Genomic DNA, 21984 nt, shown 5'->3' on the forward strand with positions numbered 1-21984 from the left:
AGTCTTTGATAGTTTTGGAAAGTTATGGTAAAAATAATGAAGTCCCTGATGGTCTAGGGAAGTAATGGGGGATAATAGTAGTGTCTTTGGTATTCTAGGGCAGTGATGGAGATAATGGTAAAGTCCCTGGTAGTCTAGAGCAGTTATGTGGATAATGTTAAATGGTCTAGGGCAGTGCTGAGAAAAATAGTAAAGTCCTCGATACCCTAGGGCAAGGACAGAGATACTTCTTGTTCAACTTTCCAGGAGTCAGTCATGTCCTAGTGGCCTGAGCAAAATGTTTATCTGGTCCCCTCTCAGGCTGCTCCTTGGGCTCCAGTTCTTGGGGCTTTTGCTCAGGTTTTCACCCCTTGAAAACCGCTGTATAGTTTGAAGATATAGTAGTCACACATGGACCTTGGTATTATAAATAGCATACGATTTGAGGGATCCTTGAGTTTACAACTCTATAGCCTTTGTGAGACCAAGACTCCCAACGCACTAACAGCTTGAGGATCTCGGAGTGAGTTGTATCATCACACAGCAATTTAAGAAAAGGAAATAACAAACATTCTTATGGGAAAAAAGGCTATTTAGATTCTTCATTATACCTGCTCCACAAGCAAAGAACTTTCAAGTGCCTTCACAAGGCAATAATCATATACAAACTGGTGAATCAGTGTCTTACTTAACCCTCAAATTTTCCAGTAATGAAATTAGCCTCCCAGAGATGCGGGAGCTTAGATGCATCTGAACAGTATCATTATTTTTACCTTGCATGCACCGGCTGAGGCAGATAATCAGGCTTTGGCAGAGGTTAATATTCTACCATTCCCACTAAGGAACTTGCCCGGCATGTAGATTTGAGCAAAATTCTTTTCTTTATCAACATTGTGTGTTTATCAGACCCAGGAAAAAGAGAAAAAAAGGAAATTGTACAATCTGTTTGGTAGACACTTTGCAGAACCGTTTTTTGAGGTTAATAGATATTGAACCCATCATGATGCCTAATGAAGCAGCAATTTCATTCAGGAGAGAAGAAGCTAAATCGGTATCATCAATTTAATAAGAATGCAACGTAATACAATATATGACTGCTGCAATGCTACTTTGTGTTGTCTGCTTTGTATTCTCAGCTCATTGAAAATGAAAATCCCTTCAAACACAATGCAGAACAGCAGAAGTAAGCGACAATATTAACTCCCCGGAAGAATAGAAGGGACTAGACGAATGTCATCTGATACCGAAGCATTAACAGGGCTTCAATGTATAACATACTGGTGCAGTTATAGCATTCTAACACTAGATGTCGTCTAGGAGTGCACAATTAATACAAGGCTGGTTCAAGGGCAAGGAAACGTAGGCAGTTGTCTTTGGCACAGACGAGTCTGATTTTGGTCAGTGAAAAACTGACCGTTTTTCAATGCGATTTTCATGCATTTTCACTGTTTTTGCAACTTCTACATGCAATTTGCATCTATTCTACATCCATTCTTCATGTGTGTGTTTTTCACTGCTCTACATTTCCTGTGGTCCCTATAGTAGCATACATTAAGCACATTGCACCCACATGCAAATCTTAAGACATACAATTGCGATATTTTATTTTACACTCTCATAGAAAATAATGGGCGATTCTTGATTAGGAATCACACAAAATTAGGACATGCTGCAATTTCTCAAACTTAGACTATTGGTCCGTGAGAAAAAACGGTTACATGAATTAACCCATTCAAATGAATGGTTTTTTCCCATGCAAGTTCTGTTTCGGAATCGGGGGGAGAAAATGCTTGTGTGAATATTCAAGACTAATTTTCTATGGTCTTTGAATATTTTTTATTGCAATATGCGTATATTTTGGGGGTATTATAAAATAAATGGAGTTGATGCGTTGGCTAGGAAGAGTCTATGTTGAGCCAGCTGACGCAATGCTGGTATAATGTAAAGTCTAGCTAATTAAAATTTAATAGTTACAAATTGTATCTACTGTCATAGTTAATGTCATCAAATCTAATTCTTTCAACCTATTACCCAATTTCCTCTAGGGCATCTCCTTAAAGGAAGCGTTCCCTCATCACTTACTACCTTTTTGGCAGAATTGTTCTAAACATTGTGCCATATTAAAGGGAACTTGTCCGCATGTATGTGCACCATAAACTACATTAGGACAGGTTCTGAGGAGTTTTTATATTCAACAGACTGCCAGTCATGCACTCACCCATGGAAATCAGCAGCAATGGACTCATGTCTGCCGCTGTGCATGCAAAGTCTGCAGAGATGAGTCCGCTGTGCATGCACACACTGTTCTCAATGGGAGTGCCGCTGCACTGCTGCAGTGATGAGTCTGCTGGCACCAACTTCCATGAGTTATAGCATGGGAACCAGAAGCCAGGTGAGTATAAAAGCTACATTCCCAGCTTCTTTGAACCTAGCCTATGTGAATCACAACTTAGTTTATAGCACTCATGGGTGGTGACTGGTTCTTTTTAAAGTGTTTGGTTTATAATGCCCATTTTGAAATACTCCATTAGGAAATTTGGAATTAAAAACAGGGAAGTCTCATATTCAACACTCTGGCAGGGCCATGCTGTATATGCATAACCCATTTTTTTTTTTTGCAAGGACTGTATAATTCTTAATTTCTCCTGTGGAGGAGATGAAGGAAAATTAAGCACTTAAAGTGGTATTCTGGTTACTTCATGTTCTTCAAGTTTTCACCCATCAAGCGGAGTGAAAACTGGTAGATTAGTTAAGATAGGGTTTGACCGCCGGTACCCAACCTATTTCCCATTCCTCCTTACTTTTGGGTGGCTCCTCCCAGCTGCAATGACGTCATTAAATGCAGTGCAAATAGTGCTTGCATGCGTGGAAACTGCTCAATTAATTTTAGTGGGGCTGCCAGAAATAGCCAAGTGCTTTGTACTCCAGCAGTCCCATTGAAAATGAGTTGAGCAGCACTGCGCAACCATGACCACTGGAGAATGGGAAAAATGGGATTCTTGTTCTCGGGTTTGGCAGGGGTCCTATCGGTTGGACTCCCACTGATCTATCAGTTTATACCCATATTAGTGAAGGCTTGAAAACACCTGAAGTAACCAGAATACTCTTTTAATCACTAGAAGGGTGGGAAATGCTGTGTTTAAGTTATATTTAAGGGATCTTTCAAGCAAAAAACATTGCCCTAAGCTGACACTCCCTTTAACTATACACAGGGAAAAATGTTATTCAGCCCTATCTTAGAAATCTAGATGACAACATATTAGACTGCTATACAAACTAACCAAGAGTCCTTGAAGGTATTGTCCACTTTTTATTTGTCTGCTAACTATGAGCAAGTCACAGCGCCTCCACAGGGAACATGAAGCATTACACAATTCATGTTTAAATCAATGGGCATTCCATAATGAAAAAAAGTTTTTTGTAGCAGCTCTCTATTCTAATAGATGAGTGTCCAGAATGGTAAACCCCAATCCGTAAGATGAAAGAAACATAGAAAACTCCTGGCCCACCTCATCTAACATTTTCTTATTATTTTTTACTTCCTGATGATTTTCCAACCAGCTCTCCTGGAAGTTTGTTTTAAGGGTCTACTACTATTTCAGTAAAATTATATTTTCTGACATTTCCTCTAATCTTCCCCCAACTAATCTCAGATTATGACCCCTTGCCCTAGTGTTGTGTCTTTTTACTCCTGAATCTTATTTAAGCCTTCAACATATGTACAGGTTTCCATCGTGTCCCCATTCTCCCTTCTTTCCTTCAAGCTATACAAATAAAGTTTTTTTTTTCCTGATATATTTTATGCTTAATACCTTTCAACATTTTTGTAGCTCGTTTTTGGACTTGTTCTATTCTATTAATGACTTTCTGTAGATGAGGTCTCCAGAATTGCATACAGTATACCAGATGAAGTCTCACAAGAGCTCTATGCAGAGGGATCACAATCTCTCTCTTTCTACTGGTTACACCTCCAGCGATGCACTGATACAATACTCACACAGATCAATCTTTATTCCCAAGTGCCGTATTTTACATTGAACTGCAATTTCCATCATTTTGATCATTTATGCAAAAAGCTAAATCATGCTGTGTGTTACAGACACCACCAGGAATAGTGTTGAGTGAATTGAACCACTTGAACCCTGTTTCAGCTTGAACTTTACTAAAGGTTTGTTTTGCAGTGAACCTAAACCTTGGGCTGAGCCCACTAGAAGGAGGCAGTGATGTGACTCAGTGGTTAGCACTATTGCCTTGTAACACTGGGGTCCTAGGTTCAAATTTGCTCAAGGACAGTATCTGCATGCAGTTTGGATGTTCTCCCTGTATTTCATAATATTCACCTTATATAACACATACATCTTATACAGTGCGGTAGAGTACTTGATATCTACTGCCCCGCAGATGTTGCCCTTGTTCAGATGTATACCTAGGACCCCAGTTTTTTAAGACAGTAGTTCTAATTGCGGTGCCACTGGACCAGCCCTACCAATGTTATTCATTTATTTTGGGGGTATGGGTGTAGTTCCAATTTGGTTCAAACTAATTTGGACCAAACCAAACTTTTTGCTGAAATATGGCGATCCGGCCAAACCAAACTTTTCAAAAGTTCATGCAACACGAATCAGGGATAGCAATTCTATTACACTTTTTTGTCAGCAAATAGACAAACCTTACCAGTTAAACATTTTCCTATGTCAGCTATAAACCTATTAGAAAGAATAGGTCCCAGAACAGACCCTTGTGGCCACCGTTTGTAACAAGCCTCTGTTCAGTATACTTTGGTAATCAACTTTGAATCCACTGGATTTTCCAACTAATGACATTAACAGGATAGGTAATAAATGTCTGATCGCTAAGGGTCCGAGCATTGGCACTCCTAGCAATCCCAACTTCTAAGTACAGAGTTATGAGCTCCCAATGTGTAAGGACGGAGCGGTGCTGCGCTTATGTAACCACCCTCCATTCACTTCTATGTACTTCAATGCACTTCAATGTGCTCAGCAATCTTCCTTCATCCCATACAAGTGAATGGAGACGTCACAGAGCTGACGATGTTTCCCACCATAACTGAACAGAGTCGCCACCTATAAATTAGGGAAAGCCGGGTAACAACCACTAAGGAGCTATAATGGCCATCATGTTGGTTGTCCAGAAATCTGAACAGAATGGTAGTGGCTACATATGGTACACTTGTATTTATTAATAGTTTTGTATTTTAGTAGAAATATTTTTATGTTTTTTTTTAACCATGAAAACATCAATCACGAAAATAAATTATGTAAATGAGGAAAAAATTCTTTGCTGGATTTTTCTCTAATTAGCAACCAATGTTAAAGCTTCAGTACGCTATTATTTGAGTCCTTCTGTTGTCCCCCTGAGAATTAATTGCTGTAAACCAAGTCTCATATTCCGATTGTAAACCCCCAACTGTTATCCTTTGGGAAGCGTTTGAAGCCTGTTGTCCTATTGTCTTCAGGTTGTAAACTGTGAATCTATCAAGGGGAGTGAATAACACTAACAGTAATTATGGACCTACTTGTTGGACCCACTGTAAAGAAAAGATTTCTAAAGGGGAATTAGCCTTGTTCCAAAATATTAGCTCATATCTTTCTTCATCTGTCCTAATGTGCCAACAGGTCCTATTTAGAGAGATGTTTGGCTTTTGAACACTGGGCCAATTTCCCTTTCTTTTCTATTTGCTTTCAAAGACGTTTAGGAAGATTTATCTACTTAATAGAAAGGATTCATGCAAACAGAAGCTTCATATTGTCTCCGTGCCTCCATCCGTGCCCACCCTTCTGATGCCTGCTGGGGGTGAAGAATGACCGGAGATGAATGAATACCCGGAATACTTTTCATAAAACAAGTAAAAACAAATCAAAGATTCCAGACCGACCTGGGAACATTGGGTGAGAAGATTCAGAATTAATTGGCTCTACAGCAGGAGCGGAAGATTATCTCAGTTGCTTTGCTCATTGGTAGAATTGGATTCCATAATTAAAGAGATGGGTTATCCATTCAGTCCATAGACAACTGGATTCTTGATTAGTATCCATATGAAATGCAAAATAAAACTGTCATGGTGTTATTTTGGACTTACAATCAAGGTTTCTACTTGCGCACATGGATTATATAAGGTGTAAATATTCCCCATATACACTGGCTACATTATTAAAAACACCGGCCCTTTCATGATTGAAGCTTCCCTACAAGGAGCTTGGCCCCATGACCCTGGAGTGCAGCATAAAATCACGTGACAAGTTTTCTGCGGACCAGTTTTAGTGTGAAACTACATTGGAATGGGAAAATCCATCAATCTGGCTAGCTATGGCCAGGATATCACTGCCAACCTTCTATGGTTTCTTTGTACAGTGGTGTGGAGAGTATACAGAGAATGGTGGAATCAAGCAAAAACATCCAGAGAAAGGGAAATATAAACAACTTGTTGATGAAGGGGTCAGAGAAGGATGTCAAGATTTGTCCTGGTGAACAGGTTCTGCACAGTGATGTGAATTGCAACCAAATACAATGCTGGGGATCAATTAACATATCCAAATGCACAACTCATTATTGCTGAGCACAGATGGGCTACCACAGCAGATGACCATTTCCAGAGCCATTTCTGTCTAAGAGAAACAAAGTCAAGACTTCAATGAGCAAAAAAACACAAGAATTGGATCACTAAGCAAAACATTGTCTGGCTAGATTTCTGTTGCACCGTGAGGATAGGAGGGTCAGAATTTGACGCGAGCAGCATGAATCAATGAACCCTTCATGCCAGGTGTCAACAGTTCAGGCTGGTGGAGGTGGAACAATGGTGTGGGGAATGTTTTCTTGGGTCCTCTGATACCTGTGGATGGACACCACCACAAATTGAAGGCTAAAGTAGGTCCAACGTGTAACTAGATCTGTGTTTGTAATAAAGTGGTCATTAGTTGTATATCAGACAAGTATCCCAATAACTCATTAGGTATCTGCTCCATACACCATTTGGGTCTTTTCAAGGACAACCAGAACTGCCTACCCCCACTTCAGAGGGAAGTAGTAATAGATAGACGGGGGATAATCACTAATGGCAAGACTATTAGAAGACAGGACGGTCAAACTCTCAACAGTTCACCGCCATTTTCGATATTGAAACTACTATGCACAGTTGTGTTCCCTTGCTCAACTTTGTAGTCAATTGCAAAAAGTCTAATATAAAGGCTCCATATCTTGATGACTAGTTTCTCTTTACCTTCATGTTTATATAAATGCACCTGGAATATGCTTGTGTAAAGTCAGGTATACTTCATAGTTGAAGCCAGGAGAACAGACCTACTTTGAGACTATTAATGTATATAATCAGCCCATGTGTCCCTCACTGCATCCAGCAGCTCCATTCCCCGCAGCACAAAAAAGTTGTTCTACTCACAATAATATGAACACTTGTCTGAAAATGGCGAGCCCGGCAGGAAATGCCCCTCATCCTACAGTATGTATTTACCAACAATTTCATATTCCAGTAGAGCGCTATCATCAAGCCAATTAAATCAACAAGACAAATGCAATCTATAATTTGCGATTATACCTCAACAGCGAACGACGTAAGTGAGAACATACAGTACTGCTACGGCAACGGTCCCTATGTGTTGTACCTAGCAGAATGATTATCACATCTGAGCAAGTTCTTGATTGCATAAAAGGGCACCATACTGGAACTATTATTTTATAGCAACTGTGTTGTTATAGTTGCTTTCTCATTTCTCAAAGACGTCTTACATAACTACCGGTGGAATGGACAATTTCCCACACATTATTTTATACCAGGACCATTTAAATATTACAGCTTCAGAAAATAAAGATTTTTGTTTGCTAGTTATAACATTTTTCAGCACACTTTCTGTTTTATTTCCTAATGGGTTTTCATGATCTCTGCCTGCAGTCATTTAACAGGAACCTTTCCTTTAAGGAGAAGAGAATTTCTGCTGGTGACCGACAGTGTAGTCAGAGGAGAGCCAGGAGTCAGTAACAGGTGATCACAGTTTGCAGTACAAGGGAGCAAGCAGGCAACATTGTCAGGAGAAATGCCAGGGGTTACTAACAGTAGGTGTCAGTTTGGTTGTAGAGGAGCAGGCAGGTAGTGGAGCTTTACTATGTCTGTGAGGCACAATAATCTTGCAAGGAACTGGAGGAAGGGCCAGGCTTTTATAGGAAGTCCAATTAAGGAATAGGGAAGAGGCGATCGGGAACCAGGAGCAGGAGCTAGGGACAAGAACAAACTTATTCAAGGCAGCTGTCCAGATGGCTGGATAGCTCAGCAGGGAGAGCTGCCAACTGGAGTAGAGGAGGTCCTGGCAGATAGTAATCCCTGACAGATAGTGATAGGGTAACTGGAGAGCAGGGGAGAAGCATTTGGAGGAAGTTGCAGGGCTCTGAGCGGGAAAGGACATTGTAGTATTGTACAGCATGTGAAGTCCTGCCATCCATCTCCTTTTGTCCTTTCTTGTGATAGTTCATTACCAGGGTAAGGTTTTAAAATGCTTGTAATGAGTTATACACCGCTGGCATTACACCGCTGGCAAATGGTGTAATGGCAGCTGTGTTGCAGGTGGAGGGGTCCTTGGAGTAGGTCGTAAATTGGTGGAAGGGGAGTTCTACTGGTGCATGGTCCTCTTACTTCATGGAGTACTTGTGCTTTGTCTGGCTTATCTGGCACTCGCATTGGGTCGAGTCCTAAATAGTCTGTTTAATTAAGGCAGCCATCTTGATGGCTAGTGGTGCCACCAAGCCAAAAGCAGATGCCACTGGGGGGTAAATATTGGTTCTTGTTAAAATATGTTTTTAGGGTGCCAGACTTTGTAAGTCCAAGGCCCTTCCCACCGTCTTTATTGCTATAGATGTATTTGCTACTTGTGGTTGTTAAAAATTGCTGCTGTGACCAATGTAATCCAAAATCTTGTATTATGTCTTTATTTCTTCAGAAGGGTTTTTTTTTTACGGGGGGCATTGAAAATGGGGTGTGGGTTAGTACAACGGGACCTGACTCTACAATACCCTCATCATGTGTCAATGACACAGATACAAGTCATGTCTCTGTATGGATACTGTAACCAAGCATGCACTATTGTATCCACTGAACAGCAAATGTTTCTATGAAGTGACAACAAGCAGAGATCTTCACAAATTGTGAGGAATATTTACAGAAAGTCAATAGGAAAATACAATGAATAGCCTTTATTTGTGAAAACCTAAAACACCCATTTCTTTGTGAATTCCATCTAATTATTTCATTATGTCATATAGAGATGATACAAGCCATCCACAGAGCTTTGCTGTATTGAACTTTGTGTTAGGCTCTGTTCAGATCTGTAAACCACCAAGCAGAAAGAAATAGTGCTGAACAATATACACACTACCAAGAATATAAGTATTAAAATCTCATACTTTATTCATAGATAGGATCAACTCATAAAATATATATAAAAAAGACCAACAAATGCAAACACAATAGCAAAAGCATAACGTTGGTAATCCTCGATGCAGCTATTAGATTATCATAAAGTACCAGTGCTTCAATATGAAATATTGTTATACAATGCATACAATAAATAAAGAATTCCAAAATACTAATGAATATAAATTCATCCCCACCTAAAATAACTAATAAAGTGCCAGTACACAATGCATTACTAATATTAAGTGGAATCATATCCACATGCCGTACAATGTGACAATAAAAACCTGATACATATAAAGTATACTGCAAGTGTATGTGAATACAGATACCACACAGAAAGGGTTTGCCCATCGCAGCTGATGCTGGTTTTGCACAAGCTTCATCTGGAGTTGTCTGGGAAATATAGGTTGTACAAAATTCACATCAGCTGTCAGCCCATCGGTGCCCCTGCAACACAACTGCTTAATTTTGCTACTGTATTTATGTTATGGGCTTAATTCTGGGGCTGTATCTATGTTATGAGTTTGTTTCTGATTTCATCAATATGCTGAGCTTGGTTCTGGTGCTGTATTTATGTTACAAGCTTGGTTCTGGTGCTGTATGTATGTACTGAGGTTGGTTGTGCTGCTGTATTTATGTTAACAGCTTGGTTCCAGTGCTGTATCTATGTACTGAGCTTGGTTCTGGTGCTGTATTTATGTTATAAGCTTGGTTCTTGTTCTGTATTTGTGTTACAAGCTTGGTTCCAGAGCAGTATTTACGTAATGAGATTAGTTCTGCTGCAAAATTTTTCTTACACTATGGATCTGATGCTGTATTTATGTTATGAGATTAGTTCTGGTACTGTATCTATTTACTGAGGTAGGTTTTAGTGCTGTATATATGTTACAAGCTTGATTCCGGTGCTGTGTTTATGTATTGAGGTTGGTTCTGTTGCTACATTTATGTTACAATCTTGGGTCTGATGCTGTATATATGTACCGAGGTTGGTTGTGCTGCTGTATTTATGTTAACAGCTTGGTTCCAGTGCTGTATCTATGTACTGAGCTTGGTTCTGGTGCTGTATTTATGTTATAAGCTTGGTTCTTGTTCTGTATTTGTGTTACAAGCTTGGTTCCAGAGCAGTATTTATGTATTGAGATTAGTTCTGCTGCTAATTTTTTTTTACACTATGGATCTGATGCTGTATTTATGTTATGAGATTAGTTCTGGTACTGTATCTATTTACTGAGGTAGGTTTTAGTGCTGTATATATGTTACAAGCTTGATTCTGGTAGTGTATTTATGTATTGAGGTTGGTTCTGCTGTTACATTTATGTTACAATCTTGGGTCTGATGCTGTATATATGTACCGAGGTTGGTTCTGCTGCTATATTTATCTTACAAGCTTGGATCTGATGTTGTATTTATGTACTGAGGTTGGCACTGTTGCTGTATTTATGTTAACAGGTTCTGGTGCTGTGTGCATGTGCTGAGCTTGGTTCTGGTTCTGTATTTATCTTATGAGCTTAGTTCTGGTACTGTATCTATATACTGAGGTAGGTTCTGCTGTATTTATGTCATGAACTTGGTTCTTGTGCTATATTTATTTTATGACAGGACATGCCTAAAAGATTCTGCACAGGAAGCCATCTAACCTAAGGCAGTTGTCCAAATTCTGAGGCCCATGCAATTGTTACGGGTCCTGTACAAATTAGGGCCCCCTCTGCCATTGTGAACCTATGTAGAGCTTCTTTTCTTCACAGACCCCAGTATCATCAAAGAAGGAAAGGCAATTACCAGAAAATCACAAACTCCATCTTTCTTACACAGCATGGAAATGGAGTTATAGTATGGAGGGGCAATAGTCATGAAGGGATACATATAGAGCAGAAATATGGTGATAATAAATGGTAACATGAAGATTTCATGGAGCTTCACAAGAACTAAAGCAATTAAATTGGTACAATCAGATTGTACAGACCTATACATATAACCATACCTGAACGTCGTCATAAGAGTGGTTTTACACCTGCATTGGGAATTCTGCTTTCCTGCTTCATTCAAGGAGCACGAAAGGGGAATCCCTGCAGCCGAACAGCTCCGTCTCTGGACTGAACCGAACAGTGCTGGACGCACCCCATTGGCTATAATAGGGTCCTTCCACTTTCCACTCAGCTGCCCGGCTTTTTCTTCCGGTATTTGGAGACGGATCTATGATGAAACCGCCATCCAGAGGTTCCAACGCAGATGTGAAACTGGCCTTACTGTTGCTTTCAATAAAGCACTGGAAAATGGCTCATAATTAACCCCTGACGCTCTCATACCTGCTGAATTGCTTATATACCGAGGCTGACATTATTAGCGATCTGCTGTACATGGATCGGTCTAGGTATTTAACCGTTGAATTCTAATTTTCCCAATCATATTCTTCTTAGTCTTCATGTACAGTCACAGCGTGTTGTCACCTTCCTCAACCAACTTGATAGCAAACATTTCAATATAAGCCATGTACGCCTGCTAATTTGCATCGACAGGCGACCTTTCTTCTATCATACTCGCTCCTGTAACAACAGCCTATAGGAAACACCAACAGCTTCATTGTGAAAGCAGGAATGTGTTATATCTGTAGACGATCGCATTAATGGGAAATTCTCAAAATACAAAGAAATCACTGTACAGTATATACGTCCCACATGGGAAGCTGGATGACAGTCACTTTATAAGCCATAATAGTGACTATTATATTGGATATCAGAAATAGATATGACATAGAGACTTTCAAATGCCCTATTAGGGTATAGTCACATGTATCACAAGTATGCGCATTTTTCACAGCGGAAAATCCGCACCAAAATCTGCATAATTTCTGCATCAAAATTAGTCTCAAAATCTGCACAATCGATGAGGATTTTGACACAAATTTTGGTACAAATCTGCATCCCCTTCTACTAAAAAAGTTGAAATCAGTTGCAAATCCGCACCAAATTCCACATTAAAAACTGCAGCAATGGCGTGGATTTTGGTGCAGTATTTGACGTGGAAATTATGCAAATTTTGGTGTTGATTTTCCATTGTGGAAAATCTGGTTTATTCTCTGTTACGTCTGAACGTTCCATAAGAGTGGTTTCATATGAGCATACGTGCTATCGCGTATGCTTCAGAGCAACGTATTTGCATCATGAACGAGTCTTTATTGTGCACATGTCTGCATACTTTACTGTACTTCCTCTGCATGTAGGGCAGGGTTTTTAAATGGCTAATTCGTCTAATAAGATCTAGATGCATTCTTTCTTTCAGCAGCATTGCGCAATGCTTCAAACATCCCCCCCTTGCGTTTTGCGCGTGCATCTCCCCTGCCCCCATAGGCTTCTGTGGGGACCTTCTGGGGAACAAATACACACAAAAGTACAGCATCCAGCGTTTTTTTAATGTGTGCAAAATATGCATGCCAAATACAGGAATGTGACAGAGGCCATGGAAACCAATGGGTTCTATTCTCTGCATAATACGCGCATAAATTCTGACCAGCTCAGATATTGGGGTCACATTTTGGGCTTATGTGTTCTCACAGTTGCACATGGACAGGCTTGCTTTTTTTCTTTGACTTTTCAAAGTCCGCACTAGTGCATGCAGGTTTGAAAGAAACAGCGGGAAGATAGGTCCTGGCCTATTAATCTCAGACATAGTATTAACGGACTAGAGTACCACCACTGAAAACGAACCCATCACATTCTGTGTGATGCTGTTACATGGAACCTACCACATACACTGCCTACAGGAAGATACAAGCACTTCTGTCACAGTTACTGATGATGATCACACAACTCCTGTCACACAGGTATAACAAAGGGGATCACAGCTCATCCTATTGTCTGTAACTGTATTGGCCCAAAGTTGTGGGGCCCCCACAGCACTTATGTGACTAACCTTTTTGGTTTGTCTTAGTCAATCTATATGTCTCATCTTGTGTAGCTTATCTGTGTTTATCGTTAACAAGTCTTTGTCTGGTGTGGCATAGCTCTGTTTGTGTTTGTACGTGTGTCAGCCACACTAACCCACATGGTGTTCTCTCTAGCACTCCTTAGCTAGTTTGTGATTGGCTATGGGGATTTCCATTGCTCAGGATTCGTTAAGGGGAAGAGATAATGAAAAGTCAGACATCAGACCGAGTGAGAGAAAAATGGTGGGAGAAAAGGAAAAAGGGGAAGCCTTAGGGGCAGTCGGCACCGAGAATGGTTCGGTGGTCTCTGGGCCCAAGCGCTTTGGGAACTCATGACCGGTTTGCTAAGGGGAAGACGATTCTCGTCAAGCTGTGCCTGGCAGTAGTGGAACTGTCGTCAGGCGAGTCAGTTTCCACCCTACCAGGTGGCAACTGAGTAAGGACAGACCTCGCGCAACTGGAAAGGAAATTGGACCTTTGTATCGTGAGTGATTTACAGCCCTGTTAGGGAGAAGTCATTCTTCCTCCACTAGTCACCGCTCAGAGCAAGGTTCAGATAACTTAGACTGGCCACTTCAGCTATCAATTAAGGATGAGTAGAATTAGACTGGGAGAGAGAGTGAGTTTGAGCAACAAGGACTGTTAATGTTTGTGTAAAATACTGTTGGAGATTCCATTGTTTGAAGAAACAGTTTCGTGGATGTTGACTTCTACAACTTGCAAGCTATAGTAAAACCGTGTGCCTCCGATTTTGTAAATATTAAGTTGGCTTGGACTCTTTATTATCTCATGTTATTTTCAGAGGTACTGGCATCACGTGGCAACTGCTCAAACCCTCATTGTCGAATAATCCGCCTGCTGGGTGAGCCATTGCTGAGGACAGGGTAGGAATCACTGTGACACAAGCTAAGTTTCCCACTCAAGCTAACCCTGCTCTCTTCAAGCCACCACATAGCTTATTAAGGGATATAGAAGGTAATGATAATTGAACTGTCCCCCCTGCAGGCAAAAATGGTATAGTCTCAGCTAATGCTATGCTGATGCATCATGGAATAGATGTGAAACTGAAAGTAAAAAATCTCAGCCTCGAGATGGTGCCTGATAAACATCAGATAGGGGGCTGCACTGCAGAGAAGTAGTTGCTTATATTCAGAGAAGACCTCCAGATTTTGACAGAGGGCAGGGATAAAAAGTGTGTTTTTGTCAAAGTGGCCCTTTAAGTTGTAGATTGTACTTTTTACCCGCTCAGAACTGAGCGACAAAGTGTTCAACTTAGGCTATTACTTTCCACGAACATGGCGTTATTGGTTTCTGACATGCCTGGCTACCATTCCTAACACTTGGTAAAAGTCTGATTCTAATCAAACTTGATGGATGACTCACTTAATCCTCACTTTCATCGAACCCATCTCTTCCCTATGAGCAGGAAATAATAACATTTCACTGAATATCAGATCATTTCCCTATAACATTTCAGAGCCTCAAGTTCAAATTACAGCTGCCAAGCGATGACATCTCCATTTCTTAAGAAAAAATAAAAAAAATTAAATATTAATGAACTTTGAGAAACGTGTATTTAATGAGTGCCGTGATATTTGCTGCTAAACCCCTCTTTATAACATTATAATTAGAATTGCATTTTATTGATTGGGCTCAAATGAACTATCAACCTTGGTAATGAAAAATGAGCTAAATCCATATTTCTTTTGACGTAAGCGCAGGCGTCTGGTGACATTCACTCTGCGATATATACAGTATCTAGATAAATATGAATAAGTTGATGAAAGAGTTAAAGGGGTATTCCAGCCCAAAGCATTTTTCACCTATAAACTGCAATACTTAAAGGGCCACTGTGGTGATTTTTCTTTTTCATTCATTATGTATTTATCCCCCCCCCCCCCCCCCCCCCCAGTATATACAAGTGGGCTAGTGTTACTTTGCTTAGTTATTCTGTTCTATCTGAAACTCCTGGCCTCTTTTTCCTCAGATCGCCTTGTGATCTCAATTCTGACCAACTGAGATTTAGGCCTGCTGCACACAACTGGGTTGGATTACCCATGCGGGAGCCTGCATCAAAATCCATCTCTGACCATGGCCATCGACCCTGCGTACCTGATTTCTCCTGTACTGCAGATGACCATGACGGCTTGCCATTGGTCATGTGCAGTACAGTTTTTTCTTTAAATCTTTGTTTTCCTGCACCATCGCTAGGCAATGACATAGGTACCTGGGATCTATCTGCAATGTCAATGGAAACCATCCATGCAGATCCCACAGAAAAATAGAACCCGCAGAGATTTTAAATCCACTTGCAGAAATCGCAATCACTATCCACTCCTGTGAGCAGACCTGCGAATGTTCTATTCTTTCAGTGGGTGTGGAATACCACAGATTGTCTGTGCGGGTGACGATTGCAAATTCTGCAATTCAAATCCGGTTGTTGGGGTTATGTTGTCTGAAACTGATCAGTCTGTGTGATGCTGTTACAAGAAACCTACCACAAAAATTGCCTACAAGGGGATACAGGCACTCCTATCACAGTTACTGATTATGATCACACAGCTCCTGTCACACAGTTATAATAGTGGAGATCACAGTTCGTCCTCCTGACTGTATAATTATGGTCTGCAGCTTATTTATGTGAGCATATATAAGGTAATAATAATTAAACTATTTCCCTAGCAGGCATAAATAGTATGTCCTCTGGCCAATTGTTTGCTGATGTATCATGGGATTCATGTGAAAGTGAAATAAAAATAATCTCAGAATCAAGATAGTACCTGTTAAGCATCAGACAGGAGGCTGAGTGGAAATGGCTGCAATACAGAAAGGAAACCTCCAGAATGTGACAGGCAATCAGGTGAGGGAAGGGAGCGATGGAAAAATGTGTTTTCGCTGGAGTGCCCATTTCAGTTATTGTATAAAGTTAATGTTATTATTTAGTCACCGCGCAGTGGTAATATTTGGTACTAGTACAGTATTGAAACGGCAAATGAACTGTGGCCCCAGCACACGTGACCATAAACTATTCATGGACTGCATTTCCCTGTGTGGAAGACTCACATGAACTTACAGATGACTGATACTGTCACTGTAGAGGGCCCTGAGGTGTTGTCAATTGAAAATCCCCAAGTGAGTTTAGTGTATAATGTGCTCTTCTTCACTACCCTACTACAACATCTCCTGTGGTGTATGGACTGATGGGTTGACAGGGAGGTGTTTCCCCTAGCCGACCAATCAGCCATAATGGAAGTATATTTATACTGGACCCGCCTCTACATGGGCGCTGGTTATTGTCCTGCCTGAGGTGTTTGGTGAGGCAGCAGATTCTTGTAAGCTAAATACCTGTGGTTATTTGTTCTGTATGGGACTTATTTACTTCTACTTTATACTGTCATATACGTTGCTCTTTCCATCTGTATTAAACATCTTACCTTTCCCCGTCTAAGGACAGACTAGTCCTCCTAGGTTCCCGATGCAAGGTTGCCCCCATCGGGGCAATCGCCCAGCTTTTAGGCAAGGAACGGCCACACCAAGTTGCTTAGGGATAGGGTTCCAATTCCCCTATTTCTGTTATTGTCATTTGCCTTATTTTGTCCTCCCCACATTTTGGTGATATAATATATGACTATATTGGTCTATTGTGTACATTATTTATGGCTTGGTCTGTCTTGTTGGTGACATCCGTAATTGCGACTTGCATAAATGTAACAGTGGCACACAACATGAGTTAAGAGTCAAGTTAAACCTTGTTACATATGTATGTATAGTATGGCTACATTATGTACGCCTAACATGAATATGTGTCTGAGTACTTATTCAAGTGATGTATGCACAGTATACAGAAATACATTTTGGTATTGTCATAAGTGTGGATATAGGGGCGAGCTAACTTTTGCATCAGGGCCCACAGGCCTTTAGCTATGCCATTGCCACTGCCGGAGGTAACCCTCATGATCAACAACAAAATGCATAGACTGTGGTGCTCCAGTGTCCTCTCCATTGTTTACATAGGTACAGTGCCATGCATACATATATATAATGTAGTAAGTATTGAGGGTCTATCATACCCCTTTAAGTTCAATGGTGTTTTTTTTAATGCAGTACAATAAGTAGTATTAATCTATTACGGGTGTCATAGATAACTGTGGCTGCGTGTTTATGTGTATAGCGAATACCAACTGAGTATTGGAGCTGCAGGACTTCCAAGTCTTGTTAAATTCACGTGGTCACTGAATAGGATAATAAGGCACAAAGTGACGCCCCGTTGTGTCACACTGATTTAATGTCATTTGCAATTTTCACAACTGTATGAGCCATCTGCCTCTGTGCTGACTAATGTCATCTCTCCTTTAGTATTTTTAAGATTTTCTGTGTATCGCTGATTCACAATATGCTGATCAAGTATAGAAGAGGAAATGTTAACTTCACCTTCAACTATGCCTCACCTTATAAGATGAAGTAGGTGCAGAACCATTGCTTAAAGAGGTATTCCAGCCTTTTTCAACTGATGCAGTCAAGCAAAATCCCAGAACATGCTTCTTTCTCTTTATTCATTTTATTGCATACTAGCAATATAGAGCGTTTCGGCCCATCCAGCCATTTTCAACTGCTATTGCACTTTTTCAACTGTATCTCCTGGATAGGTTCTCAGTAGTTGATGGAATGGGGTTCACCACTCAGGATTCCCATCCATAATCTGATCTTCAGGTGCAGTGGAGTCAGACGTCATCAGATGTCAGCGGACAGGGCAGAATGTAAGAATGCTGGCTTCACTCCTATTGAAATAAATGGAGCGTCACACTCCTATTGCACTTCCTGCCCCTCATTAGAGACAGGATAGGATGTCGAGTCCTATTCATACCAGGAGCAGGAAGCGCAATAGAAGCAATGGGGGTAATTTCGGTCTTCCCACATCCTCCCCTGTCCATTGATGACAATGCTTGGCCCCGCTACATTGGCAGCAGGCCAGGCAATCAGCTGAATGATGGAGATCCCGAATGGCAGATCCCTGTTCATCAACTACTGATGATCTATCCAGATGATAGATAACTTCTCCAAGAGATACTTGGCAAAAGGTGTTTCACAGGTGCTTTGTCAATTAAATAAAGGCACACAAAGCCTGGTTACTGACAAATCTGTTCTTCACAAGAAAGACTGGTTAGTGTGTACCATGCCTTGATACAAACCATGTTCATAAGATATCAGAAGACATGCTAGCTGGGAAAGGCTACAACACATTTCTAAAGACTTGAGTGTACATCACTTAGACAAATCTGCAAATGGAACAAATTCAGGACTACTACTACTAATACTTTTGCTAGCATCCCGTTAAGATCACTCCAAGGGCACAATGCGCAATGCTGAAAGACATTACAAAGAACCCAAACTTAACAGCAAAAGACCTAAAAAACTCTCTATGAACTTAAACACCTCCGTTTATATGTCCACAATTAGAAAAACACTAAACAAGAATGCTGCTCATTGAAAGATATAACAAAGAAAACTGCTGCTGTCCAAATGGCCCGTCTTCAGTTTGCCCAAGACCACCAAGTTATTCTATCTATAATGCTTCTGTGAAAATATTCTATGTACAGATGAGAAAAAAAAAGTGTACTTTTTAGCACAAATGCACTACGCTATGTTTAAGGAAAAAAATAATACAGCAAACCATCCCCAAAGTCCCAGCCCACTGTGAAGCATAGAGGAGGGAGCATCAGGACCTGGATGTCTAGTGGTCATTGAGAGAACAATTAATTCTAAGGTGCATCAAAACCCTGTCAATATTGGATACAATACATCAAATTAAATATCTTCTCAGGCTTCAAGTTTTTAAATAAAAATGCCAATTTTTTTTAGAAAGGTTCCTAGACCCAAATGAGATCATTGAGTGTCTGTGCCTGTTTACCAATACAACTTGGTACTATATCCAAGCAGATGCAAATCGGTTGGGGAGATTAAAAATAACATAAATCAATAATTTGTGATCGTACAGGAGAAGCTTTACCCTGGGGAGAACTGTGGATTTGTAACCTAAATCAATATAGTCCTAAACTAGTTAAGGAAGAACCAAGGAACACATATGATGAAACGCCAGTAATTTCCACCTTGATTTAGTTGAGTTCATTTACCTGCATTTGATAGGTTTAGATGTTGATAGATTACAATTTTGAGCATGTGTATACATATGTGGACATATGCATATATATATGTGTATAGCTAATTACTGACTTAAGGCCCATTTACACAGGACGAGTGTCGGGAAAATGATGCCTGACACTCGTGCCTGTATCCCTGTGCTCGAGTGCTCCTGCATGGGAGCAAGCAGAGCTGGCTGGCACATGGAGCAGCCAGCAGGGGGCGAGGAAGTGCAGGAGATTTCTCTCCTCTCGCTCTCTGCCCCCCTCCATTCACATAACACAGCAGCTGTTCGCTACTGAACGGCCGCTGCTTAAACTTCGCGATGAGCGATGAGCTTATGCTGCATGAAAGATGAGCGATGAAGCTCATCGTTCAGTTTAAACAGCGGCCGTTCATTAGCGAACGCCCTCTGTGTTATCTCAATGGAGAGGGGCGGGGGAGCGAGAGCAGAGAAATCTCCTGCACTGCCCCGCTCCCCCTGCTGGATGCTCTGTGACCCAGCCAGCTCTGCTAGCTCCCGTGCAGGACCACGGGAGCGCGGAGACACAGGGACGAGTGTCGGACATCATTTGCCCGACAATCATCCTGTGTAAATGGGCCTTTATACGGTACAAAAATCTAGAAAATACTGTGCCTGCGCAATATTTATTTCTCTTCCCTTACCCAAGCTTATTAACAATACGCATAGTAATTTTAACATGCATAGGAATATTGGAAATTGGCAGTAAAGATAACATATGAATAACTGTTTCTCCCCTGTGCTCTTGTGAAAAGTCTACAAAACCCTTTTTATAATGCCATGTTTCTGTCATGTTAAAAAATCCAATAAAGATGAATCATTTCAGATTAATTTCCACATTCAGTGGGACCCGTTATCAATTGTAAATCAATTGTAATGTACGATACTATGTGATATTTTATTTTTGTTTGTTTTATATTGATGTTATGGAAAAAAGACAATAAAAAGGAGTTAAAAAAAAAACATTTTACAGGATAATCTAAAAGCAGCAATACATGACTGAAGAGATGTTGAATGATGTAGCAAGATAATGTTCCATGCTGTAACATGATGTGAAGAAAGCTGTGTACACAAGGCATCCCAGAAATATTTATGAACCTAAACACATTTGCAGGGAGGAATGGTCCAAAATTCCCCCCCAATGCTATAAAAATCTCATTTGCAGCTACACAACACATTAGGCAGAGGTGATTACTGCTAAAAGAAGATCTACATTGGGAGTTACTTCTCCAACCCCTGTGCAGGTGGCGGTGCTTGTAATTGCACACTGGGGTCTCATTAAAATCAACGGAAGCCGTGCCTGCAGTTGCAAGCACTGATCAGATGAATGATCATTTAGGGGCAGGAGCAGGGCACCCCGGCCGATCAACTATTGATGACCTATCCTGAGGATAGGTCATCAATAGCAGAGGTGTAATGTGAAGCTTCTGGGCCCCAATGCAAAAACTATAACAGGGCCCCAACTATAATGCTTTATACATGGTACTGGGCTCCTTATATGGAGAAGAGAGGCCTTATGGACCCCCTTAAAGCTTCTGGGCCTGGATGCAACCACATCCCTTGCATCCCCTATAGTTACGCCAGTGATCAATAGTGTTTTCCCTGTAAAACTCCTTTAAAACTACATTCCGGAGACAATGGTCACTCGTGTGATAACGACTTATTACTTGGGTTTCTGAAGACAGACCTTCGTAGATCAGCTGCTCACCAGGCCATCTTTGATCTACAAATGAGTTGCCTTTCTGTATATTCCCTTGTTTTAAAATTTCCCCCTCCTCGTCCCTTTTGATTTTTTCATTACTCAGTGCTTAATATTAATTTCAGTCTGTTCTACATGTCTGATTCTTCACAGTAGTGAAATACAATGTGAGTAATTTGATCAAGGGGACAAAGTTGGCGTTCGAAATTAAAAACTAAAATAATGGATGGAATTAAAATAAATTCCCATTGGCCAAATACCTCAACGTCTTTTTCCATGAGCATTTTATTGTCTGCAGAATTTCAAGTATACAGAATGTGATTTGCTTTCGTAGAGCCACAATAACATCTGTTGCTCAGTGGTGTACAAGCTTCTATTGATGACTAAACTGGGAAGTGACACTTAATCAACCCTGGCAGCCATTTATAATGCTACACTGCAGCGAGAGGCAAAATTAATAAGATCACATTCTTAAAATTTTCCATTATCTTGTATGACAAAAAGAAATACGTCCTACTGTCTGATGAAAAGTGTCTGATAGTGCGGACTGCTGTTTTTCATCTGCCTCTGAATCCTAAATGTTCTAACAAAACTTCAGAGTCGCAGACGAGGCTGCAACAGATAAGCTCATCAGTTAATACTGCGGTGAGCTGGACACAGCTCCGGTGGATATGAAAAGTCTACACACCCCTGTTACAATGCCATGTTTTGTCAGGTTTATTTCCACCCTCAGTGTACCTCGTTATCTGGACAATTCCACTGAAAAACAACCCGAAATCTAAGTG

At 40.7% G+C, this 21984-nt stretch overlaps 1 protein-coding gene across 7 annotated transcripts in view; it reads right to left on the reverse strand.

Moving 5' to 3' along the window:
- The window catches only part of CADPS (calcium dependent secretion activator), a 483917-nt gene that overhangs the window by 384112 nt on the left and 77821 nt on the right, over window positions 1-21984 (reverse strand). The gene's annotated exons all lie outside the window — the stretch shown is intronic.

Source organism: Eleutherodactylus coqui, chromosome 3 (assembly GCF_035609145.1).
Source record: "Eleutherodactylus coqui strain aEleCoq1 chromosome 3, aEleCoq1.hap1, whole genome shotgun sequence".
Lineage (NCBI taxonomy): Eukaryota > Metazoa > Chordata > Amphibia > Anura > Eleutherodactylidae > Eleutherodactylus > Eleutherodactylus coqui.